General features: G+C 43.1%; 1 protein-coding gene and 1 pseudogene across 15 annotated transcripts in view; both read left to right on the forward strand.

The window, feature by feature from the left end:
* Positions 1-11,374, forward strand: part of ZMYM5 (zinc finger MYM-type containing 5) — a 42,207-nt gene that overhangs the window by 25,526 nt on the left and 5,307 nt on the right. The window lies entirely within an intron of this gene.
* Positions 11,199-11,374, forward strand: part of LOC111825265 — a 637-nt pseudogene continuing 461 nt past the window's right edge.

Consider the following 11,374-nt stretch of genomic DNA (forward strand, 5'->3'; position numbering starts at 1 on the left):
ATGATAGCTTTGCTGATAATATTGGTTGTAGGTTCTTGGCATCCATCACTTTGAATATTTCTTGCCACTCCCTTCTGGCCTGCAAAGTTTCTGTGGAGAAATCAGCTGACAGTCGTATGGGTACTCCCTTGTAGGTAACTGACTGTCTTTCTCTTGCTGCTTTTAGGATTCTCTCTTTGTCTTTTGCTCTTGGTATTTTAATGATGATGTGTCTTGGTGTGGTCCTCTTTGGATTCCTTTTGTTTGGGGTTCTATGCGCTTCCTGGACTTGTAAGTCTATTTCTTTCACCAGGTAGGGGAAGTTTTCTGTCATTATTTCTTCAAATAGGTTTTCAATATCTTGCTCTCTCTCTTCTTCTGGCACCCCTATAATTCGGATGTTGGTACGCTTAAAGCTGTCCCAGAGGCTCCTTACACTATCTTCGTATTTTTGGATTCCTTTTTCATTTTGCTTTTCCGGTTGGGTGTTTTTTGCTTCTTCGTATTTCAAATCTTTGACTTGATTCTTGCGATCCTCTGGTCTGCTGTTGGGAGTCTGTATAATGTTCTTTTTTTTTTATTATTTAATACATTTTTATTGATTTCTGAGAGGAAGGGAGAGGGAGGGAGCGATAGAAATGTCCAGGATGACAGAGGATCACCCGTCCGCTGCTTCCTGCACACCCGCTCCTGGGGATCGAGCCCACAACCGGGCCTGCGCCCTTGACTGTAATCAGTCCCCAGGCCAATGCTCTACCCCTGTATAATGTTCTTTATTTCAGTCAGTGTATGCTTAATTTCTAGTTGGTCCTTTATCACAACATCAAGGGTCTCATTACATTTCTTGAGGATCTCACTACATTTATCGTTGGTCTTATCAGTCTTCTTGAAGATCTCACTACATTTATCGGCAGTCTCACCAGTCTTTTCGAGGGCCTTATTAAATTTGTCGGCGGCTTCTAGACAGTTCTTTAAAGACCTTAAAAGTGTGATTTTGAACTCTATATCCAACAGATTCCTTTCCTCCAATTCTGTCGTTTGTGTCCTGTTTCTTTGTCTCGTCATTTTTTATGCTTCGCTGTGTCGATAGAGTGCCTTTCTGTACTAAGTGTCCCAATTACCTGAGGTAGACACTCTTGGTGCACCCCCTTGTGGGCTTTGTGCACAGTCTTGTTGTAGTTAAGCCTTGATTGTTGTAGTTATCACTGTGAGGAATTGACCTCCAGCTCAATTGGCTGTGAGAATCAGCTGTGTCTGCAGTGGGAGAACTTCTGTGCTGGAGACACCCCTATGGGGCTAGACTTGTTTCGATGGGGCTTTGGTGCTCACTGAGTCTGCCCCCTGCGTGTGTCTTTTATGGTTCCACGCAGCTGCAAACTGGATGGTCCCACTCTGACCTCTGGGCTTCCTGGCTCCTGGATCTCTAGGGAGGTGCTAATCTAGCCTTTGCCTGAGGCTATCCAGCAAAAGTCTCCCTGCAGGGCTTGAGCGGGGCGGGTCCCACGGGATCAACAGGGCGGGATTAGCAATTATGGCTGCTCTCAGTCTTGCCCTCAGAGGCTCTGCTTCTCAGTGTCCCAGTAATCGCTGCAAGCCCCACGGAGAAAAAGCTGCCCTAGGATTCTGAGCGATGCCAGACAGTCCCGCTTCTCCCGTATGAGTCTGGGTCCCTAGAGACTCGCCCGGAACTGGAGCTCAGAGCCTGAGACTCCCTCCCGATTGAAAACGGCAACCGTGTCCTCAGCAGCCAGCCCGCTCCGCATGCACTCCGAACCTTAGTATTTTACTTCAGCACTGCGCCTCCTCTGAGCCTCGGTATGCTTTTCTCTTTCCTCCTAGTTATAGAACTTCCACTCAGCCAGTCTTCCTGTGGTTCTGGATGATGTCCGTTCTGTCTTTTAGTTGTATTTTTGAAGTGGTTTTTTCGAGGCAGCAAACTCCGGTGTTTACCTATGCCACCATCTTGGTTTCTCCCCTATTTTTAAATTTGTTGTGGGAGGCAGCAATTTCTGGTGTTTACCTATGCCGCCATCTTGGTTTCTCTCCATTATGAGTTTTTGCAATGAGCTCATAATTTTTTTTTTTTTTTTAGGACAAATCTATTTATCGTAATGTATGTTTTAGATACAATGTGCCAAAGTCTTGGGGATTGATTACAGAAATCACAGTATACAATCCTATCTAATAAAAGAGAAACATGTTAGCGTACGACCGCTACCCTTCCCATTGGCTAATAAGGGCGATATGCAAATTAATTGCCAGCCAATATGGCGGCCAGCAGCCAGGCAGCTGTAAGCAAACATGAGGCTTGCTTGCTTCAGTAAAGGAGGACTCCAACGTTCCCCGCCTGCCTTGCCGGCCTCTGAGCTGGCAGTTTGAAACATTGTAACAAATATAGAAGCTATCCAAAACCCCAGAAACCTGCTTTCAGCCGGCCGGGATCTCAGAGCTGGAGTTGATAAAGTGTTTTGATTATAGAACCGAAACAAACCAGATACCTGCTTTCAGCAGCAGAGGCCTGGCCCAGAATAAAAAAAAAAAAAAAAAAAGGAGCGGTTGGGAGCCTCAGTCACCCACCAACCTGAAAACAGCCCTCAGCCCCTCACCCAGACTGGCCAGGCACCCCAGTGGGGACCCCCACCCTAATCCAGGAGACCCTTAAGGGCAAACCAGCCAGCCCCCACCGGTGCACCAGGCCTCTATCCTATATAGTAAAAGGGTAATATGCCTCCCAGCACCGGGATCAGCGGAGCTGCGAGTCCTCCTGGCACCAGGATCAGCATGACAGGGGGCAGCGCCCAAACCCCCTGATCGCCCTGAGGCTTCTGTGTGTGACAGGGGGCAGGCCACAACCTCCCTTATCCGCTGCTCTGTTCGTGACAGGGAAGGGCACCCACCTAGGGATTGGGCCTGCCCTCTGCCACCCGGGAGCAGGCCTAAGCCAGCAGGTCGTTATCTCCCGAGGGGTCCCAGACTGCAAGAGGGCACAGGCCAGGCTAAGGGACCCCCCCCCCCCCCGAGTGCACAAATTTTTGTGCACCGGGCCTCTAGTTTTATATAATTTCTAAATAATACTTAATCACTAAAAAGTATGTTATAGAATACTTCCTGACATGAGAGTATTTTATTTAGGGAAATTAGCAGGTTACAAAGCAGGATGTTTAACATGATTATATTTTAGTTTGGGAGAAAAAAATAGATTTGAAAAATTATAGTTAATTTTTAAATTAAAACAGATTTGGAAGGACACAAAACAACAAGTCCTTCTGAGTACTGTGATAGTGGGTGTATTTTCCTTCTCCTTCTCCTCCTCGCCTTCCTCTTCCTCCTCCTCCTCATCACCTTCTTCTTCCTCCTTCTACTCCTCCTCCTCCCTCCTCCTCCCTCCTCCTCCTTTTTCCCTGTTTTATAGTTTTTTAAAAAATGTTCTACTATAGGCAGTAAATTTTAAACAGTCTCTATGCTGTCTCCACTTTTGGTTCTTGGGTGTCAGGGTTCTCTCCTGCGAGTTTTCTATTGATTATTCAGGAAGTTTTTCTATTTTAGTTGTAATACCAGTTTGTTCCTGGGAGCATGTCTGTGCATCATCCACTCACTCTGCTGCCATTTTTAATCTCTGAGCTCATAATCTTCACACAGATATAAAGTTTATCCTGTGAATAGCATAAGGCTTACTAGTACACATAGATTATAAATTTTTTACTCCTGAACAAACACCAGACATAAAAGCAGGAAAACAGAGAGAGTCAAAATAAGCAGCAACCATATACCTAGACTTTTTTGAATAACTGTATTGCCAGGCACTCTGATCCTACTATGGGTGTATTAGTAGTGCACAATAGCTCATTAACAGTTTACAAATGTCATTTGTATAGAATGCAGGAATGTCATTTCTATAGAATGCAGAAGTTTTATAAATGTGCTCTCACCACCATATTGGGGTTGTTTTTGTTTTTGTTAATCCTCACCCAAGGGTTTTTATCAATTTTAGAGAGAGAAAGAGAGACAGAGAAACATTAATCGGCTGCCTCCCTTACGTACCCCAACCAGGGATGGAACTGGCAATCTAGATATGTTATGTGTCCTGAATGGGAATTGAACACTCCAACTGAGCAACCCAGGCAGGGCCACTTTGGTAATTTTTGTTTGCTTGTTTTTTAATATTTTTTATTGCTTTTTTTAGAGAAAAGGAGAAGGAGAGGAGAAACATTGTTTGGTTGCCTCCTGTATGTACCCCACCTGGGTATGGAATCTCCATCTTGGGCAGGTACCCTGACAGAAATTGTATTGGCGATCTTTTGGTGCATGGGACCTCACTCAACAAACTAAGCCACACCTGCCAGGGCTGGCCACATTGTTTTTGTTTGTTTGTTTGTTTTTTAAATATTTTTAATTGATTTCAGTGAGGAAGAGGGAGGGAAAGAGATGAAAACATCAATGATGAGAATCATTGATCAGCTGCCTCCTGCATGTCCCCAACTGGGGATTGAACCCAAAACCCTGACCAGGAATCAAATCCTGACCTCCTGGTTCATGGGTTGATACTCAACCATTGAGCCACACTGGCCAGGCCCACATTGGTGTTTTTAAGTGATTAGTGGCAGGCCTTATCACATTAGAAAGCCTTTATGATCTATGAAGACCTTAAGAAAAAACTGAAGTTTTGCTATTATAAAAATGGATAAACCTAATCTTGATCTTACCTAGTGACCTAATTGGGATTGGTTTTGTCTGCTTGGGGACATTTGGCAGTGTTTTAAACAATGTTGATTACCACAACTGGATTGTTGCTGCTGGCATCTAGTGGGTAGGGGTCAGGGATGTTGTTAAATATCCTGCAGTGCACAGTACAGTCCCTACAACAGAGTTATCTGGCCTAAGACATAGTGCCAAAGTTGAGGAAATCCTGTAACCAAAGGATAAGTAGGTGCTAGGACGTGTGTGTGTGGTAAGTATAGTGAAAGGAAGATCTAAATTCCCATCCTCCTCATTGAGAATTCAATTGATGATGCCTAAAACTAGGAGGAAAAATCAATAGTCATGCAGACATGTTACTTTGATATTTCAAATAAACACCAAAAGAATCAGCTGAATGTGTTCAAAATAACTAACTTTTGGGAAACTGGACTACAGGGTGTCCCCCAAAAATGTATATACACTTCAAATGATTTTAAAGTCATTGTTTTTTTAACATACAGTTCATTTTCAAAATTTAAAAGAATCTACAGAAATGAGTAATTATTGTTATCATAATAATTACTGGTCCAGGTACTGCTGATAACTCGGACCAATGAAATCACAAACATCAAGAATAATTTCAGTTGAGCCCTAGCCAATTTGGCCCAGTGGATACAGTGTCGGCCCTCAGACTGAAGGGTCACAGGTTCAATTCCGATCAAGGCAACCAATCCATGTGTTTCTCTCACGTTGATGTTTCTCTATCTGTATCTCTCCCCTTCTCCACTCTAAAAATCAATGAAAAATATCCTTGGATGAGGATTAACAACAACAAAAAAGAAAATCATTTCGTTCAATATTTATGCGCCCTCAATTCGTCAACTGTTGCCGTTTTTGTACCGTAAATTTTACCTTTTATATATCCTCATAAAAAAGTCTAGTGGCACTTTAAGATAAGTTTTATTTGTTCAAAGCTTAGTCTGGCTTTACCCATTATTTCAAATCAGTTAAATCGGAAAAAGTGAAAATTAAGTGAGTTATCAGCTGTTAAAGTGTGTATATATTATTGGGTACACCCTATATTTGTTGTAATTAACCAGGTTTAACTATTTGATGCTTTATACTAAATGTATATTCAGTTTTGATTAAGTAAAACCGTATAATATGTTAAAGATGGTAAAGTTCAGAGAAAACAACTTAGCCAGAATCACAGCTAGATTTGACTTCACATTGGAAACCTTAATTAGTGCATGAAACAAACATTTGATTATACGTGTGCCTCATTTTCCCAAATAAGCCATAAGTTCCCTGAGGCCAGGATCTATATCTGATTCAATTCAGAAACCTCCAGAATAACTAGCCTTATATGTGGGGTGACCAATCTACTGGGACACTTCTGAGAGTGAAATGATCTATATTAATAAGCGTAGTGCTCTTCCTCTTGGTACCTTCCCCTCTTCCCCCTCCTCTTTTTAGATGCTTTAGTTAATTGGTGCCTATTGCCTACCTTTTATTTGGCTTTAGTTTTCATCCAGGTCATCAGTAAAAATAATTATGTGACAGAAGAATGTAGTATTGCACTGAAGTATTTCTATTTTTTTTTATATATATATATATTTTAATTGATTTCAGAGAGGAAGGGAGAGGGAGAGAGAGATAGAAACATCAATGATGAGAGAGAATCATTGATTGGCTGCCTCCTGCACACCCCACACTGGGGAACGAGCCGGCATCCCGGGTATATGCCCTTACCAGGAATCGAAACAGTGACCTCTTGGTTCCTGGGTCAATGCTCAACCGCTGAGCCACACCCAGCTGGGCACACTGAAGTATTTTTAAACGTGACTTTCAAGGAATTTCAGGTGTGTTTCCCTGGAGAGAGAGCCTGAGTATCGTGGATGAGGAGAGATATTTTAACCTTCAGCCTAGAGTATACAGCAGAAAATTTACTAGCCTTTACACCAAGGAGTGGCTGACTCAATTACCTTTATCTATTTTTTTTTAATTTTTTAAAATATATTTTATTGATTTTTTACAGAGAGGAAGGGAGAGGGATAGAGAGTTAGAAACATCGATGATAGAGAAACACCAATCAGCTGCCTCCTGCACACCCCCTACTGGGGATGTTCCCGAAACTAAGGTGCATGCCCTTGACCGGAATCTAACCTGGGACCTTTTAGTCCACAGGCCGACGCTCTATCCACTGAGCCAAACCGGTTAGGGCTGACCTTTATCTTTATCATTAGTTCTTTGCTATCAGACCCTATTCAGTAATTGTCACATAATTACGAGTCTCCTTGTATGTGGGTATGCCAATAAGGTCAACTAACATGAGTTTACTCTGATGCCAGATACAGCTTTTCATGCATTTTCACATTTAATCATCTTAAGTCTCCCCAGTTAAGTACAATTGAGATCCTCATTTTATTGGGAGGAAACTGAAGCTTTGGTGATTAAGTGACTTGCCCAAAGCCATATGCCTTTGAAGTGTCCCACCCATTGAGAATTATAACAAGTTGACTACCTATTCATTACCAAGAACCTTAGGAAGATAAAAGATAAGATCAGAGTTTGGGTTGGGTTGTGTAAAAATTAATATTGCAATCCTTGGCTTTCTGTTTCATTCTTTTTTTTTAAATTAAATCTTTATTGTTCAGATTATTACATTTGTTCCTCTTTTTTCCCCCCAGAACTCCCCTCCTCCCAGTTCCCGCCCCACCCTCCGCCCTCACTCCCCACCCACTGTCCTCATCCATAGGTGCACGATTTTTGTCCAGTCTCTTCCAGCATCTCCCACACCCCTTACCCCCCCAAGAATAGTCAGTCCATTCCCTTTCTATGTCCCTGATTCATTATAATCACCAGTTCATTCTGTACATCAGATTATTTATTCACTTGATTCTTAGATTCACTTGTTGATAGATGCATGTTTGTTGTTCATAATTTGTATCTTTACCTTTTTCTTCTTTTTCCTCTTCTTAAAGGATACCTTTCAGCATTTCATATAATACTGGTTTGGTGGTGATGAACTCCTTTAGCTTTTCCTTATCTGACCTTCAATTCTGAATGATAGCTCTTTATCTGACCTTCAATTCTGAATGATAGCTTTGCTGGATAAAGTACTCTTGGTTGTAGGTTCTTGGCATCCATCACTTTGAATATTTCTTTCCACTCCCTTCTGGCCTGCAAAGTTTCTGTTGAAAAATCAGCTGACAGTCGTATGAGTATTCCCTTGTAGGTAACAGAGTTTCTTTCTCTTGCTGCTTTTAAGATTCTCTCTTTGTCTTTTGCTCTTGGCATTTTTTTAAAAAAATATATTTTATTGATTTTTTACAGAGAGGAAGAGAGAGAGAGAGAGAGATTAGAAACATCGATGGGAGAGAAACAGCTGCCTCCTGCACATCTCCCACTGGGGATGTGCCCGCAACCCAGGTACATGCCCTTGACTGGAATCGAACCTGGGTCCTTTCAGTCCGCAGGCCGACGCTCTATCCACTGAGCCAAACCGGTTTTGGCTGCTCTTGGCATTTTTATTATGATGTGTCTTGGTGTGGTCCTCTTTGGATTCCTTTTGTTTGGGGTTCTCGGCGCTTCTTGGACCTGTAAGTCCATTTCTTTCACCAGGTGGGGGAAGTTTTCTGTCATTATTTCTTCAAACAGGTTTTCAATATCTTGCTCTCTCTCTTCTTCTGGCACCCCTATAATTCGGATGTTGGTACGCTTAAAGCTGTCCCAGAGGCTCCTTACACTATCTTTGTATTTTTGGATTCTTTTTTCATTTTGCTTTTCCGGTTGGGTGTTTTTGCTTCTTCGTATTTCAAATCTTTGACATGATTCTTGCGCTCCTCTGGTCTGCTGTTGGGTGTCTGTATAATATCCTTTATTTCAGTCAGTGCATGCTTAATTTCTAGTTGGTTCTTTATCACAACATCGAGGGTCTCATTAGATTTCTTGTAGATCTCATTAAGTTTATCGGCAGTTTCTAGAAAATTATTAAAAGACCTTAAAAGTGCGGTTTTGAGCTCTATAACCTCCGTTTCTGTCATGTTTCTTTGTCTCCGCATTTTTTATGCTTTCTTGGTGCACCCCCTTGTGGTCTTTGTGGGCAGTCTTGTTGTACTTAAGCCTTGATTGTTATCGGCAATACTGGGGGTGATTTGACCTTCAGGCTAACTGGCTATGAGAATCAGCTGTGTCTGCAGTGGGAGAACTTCTGTGCTGGATCTCTAGGGCAGTGCTAATCTAGCGTTTGCCTGAGGCTCTCCGGCAAATGCCTCTGTGCAGGGCTTGGGTGGGTCGGGTCCCTGGGGATCTACAGGGCGGGGTGGAGCGAGCAGTTATGGCTGCTCTCAGTTCCGTCCCCAGGGGCTCTGCCTCTCAGAGTCCCAGCAACCACTGCAAACCTCGGAGAGAAAGCTGCTTTCAAGTTCCGACTGAAGCCAGACAGTCCCGATTCTCCCGTTTGAGTCTGGGTCCCTAGAGACTCGCCCGGCTCTGGAGCTCAGAGTCTGAGACTCCCTCCCGATTGAAAACAACAACCGCGCCCTCAGCCGCCAGCCCACTCCGCATGCACTCGGCACCTTAGTATTTCACTTCAGCACTGCGTCTCCTCTGAGTCTCGGTATGCTATTCTCTTTCCTCCTAGTTGTAGAACTTCCCCTCAGCCAGCCTTCCTGTGGTTCTGGATGATGTCCGTTCGTCTTTTAGTTGTATTTTTGAAGTGGTTGTTCGAGGCAGCAAACTCCCGAGTTAACCTATGCCGCCATCTTGGTTTCTCCCTCTGTTTCATTCTTTTTAAAAATATATTTTTACTGCCCTGACCGGTTTGGCTCAGTGGATAGAGCGACGGCCTGCAGACTGAAGGGTCCCAGGTTCGATTCCAGTCAAGGGCATGTACCTTGGTTGCGGGCACATCCCCAGTGGGAGATGTGCAGGAGGCAGCTGTTTCTCTCCCATCGATGTTTCTAACTCTCTCTCTCTCTCTCTTCCTCTCTGTAAAAAATCAATAAAATATATTTTAAAAAAATAAAAATATATTTTTACTGATTTCAGCAAGGAAGGGAAAGGGAGGGAGAGAGAGAGAAAAACATCAATGGTGAGAGAGAATCATTGATCAGCTGCCTTCTGCACGCCTCCCAATGGGAACTAAACTTGCAACCCAGGCATGTACCCTGACCAAGAATCAAAACCTGACTTTCTGGTTCATAGGTGGACGCTCAACCACTAAGCCATGCCTGCTGGGCTGTTTATTTTTCTATGTGCTATTTTAGTATAGCCTTCTCCACTCCCATAGTTTTAATTAGTATATATTTTGGTGACTTCCAAAATATCTGAAGATCATAATTCTTTAGTTTCAGACCACCTGTAATCTCCATTTGACTGTTTTATATATCTCAAACTCTATCGAAAACTGAAACTCCAAACTGTTTTTTTTTTGTTTGTTTGTTTCCCTTGTTAGTAAATTATCCCATAATCTAGTCAGACACCTGAGCAGAGAGGGAGTCATTATTTATGACAAATATTACACATTCCTGATCCTCTCTGGCCAGAAGTTCTTTGAAACCATGTCATGGGGTCATGTTACTAACCCATCTTAGGTCCATTCTCTACACCTCCCTCTTCTCAGTCTCCAGATTCACTCAGTTACCAACTAATACAGATTTTGCTTTCTAAATCTCTCTCCACTCTATCCTACCTCTACACCTATCATCCTAGACATAGCCTCCATCCTCTTGCCAGCATTACCACAGCTTTCTGTCTCTTTATGCTTGGCGTGCCTTACAGTTGCAAATCCATATTATAATCACAGTGATCTCTCTAAAGTACAGATTTGATCATGATGCACTTCTGCTTTTTTTACTTTAGTGCTGTCACATTGCTTTCAGGATTATATGAGAACAAAGCTCTTCCTGTTTTTTTGTTTCAACTTTTTAAAAAGATTTTTAAATTAATTTTTAGAGAAAGAGTAAGAGAGAGGGAGAGAGAAATATTGATGTGAGAGCAAAACATCTATTAGGGAAGGGGTGTTGAGACCACAACCCTGGCTTGTGACCTGACCTGGAATTGAACTGGAAACCTTATGGTACATGGGATGTTGCCCAACCAACTAAGCCACACTGGCCAGGGCTTGTTTTTTGAGCGAATATGTTTATTAAAGCTGGGGATATTGGCCTGGCCAGTGTGGCCTATTAGTGCCAACCTCTGGATCAAGTGATCATGGATCGATTCCTGGTCAGGCACATGCCTGCGTTAGGGGCTCGATCCTCAGTGCGGGGTTTGGGGCGGGGGGGGGGGGGGCGTGAAGGAGGCAGCCAATCAATGATTCTCTCTCATCATTGATGTTTCTGCCTCTCACTCTCCCTTCCTCTCTCAAATCAACATAAATATATTTAGAAAAAAAAACTGGGGACAGTGAAATAACAAAGGGCTTAGGACTGAAGAAGCAAGAGGAAACAGCCTGGCTTGAATGCTCAGGTCCCTGAGGGAGGGCTCCCGGCTGTGAGGATGACAGTGAGAGGGTGGAGGGGTGATGCCCTGTTCCCATGGAGGCCTGTGCGGACGAAAACGCCTCCGTGGGGCTAATGCAGGTGCTGAGACGGAAGCAGGGGATTTCCCACAGTCAGTATCAGAAGTCCAAGAGAATTTCCATCTTCGTGAGCATGCTAGATGAAATCAAGACAGAGGGGGATCATCAAGGACATTTTCCACCTTCGGCAAA

The sequence above is a fragment of the Myotis lucifugus genome, unplaced genomic scaffold, assembly GCF_000147115.1.
Source record: "Myotis lucifugus unplaced genomic scaffold, Myoluc2.0 scaffold_19, whole genome shotgun sequence".
Taxonomy (NCBI): Eukaryota; Metazoa; Chordata; class Mammalia; order Chiroptera; family Vespertilionidae; genus Myotis; species Myotis lucifugus.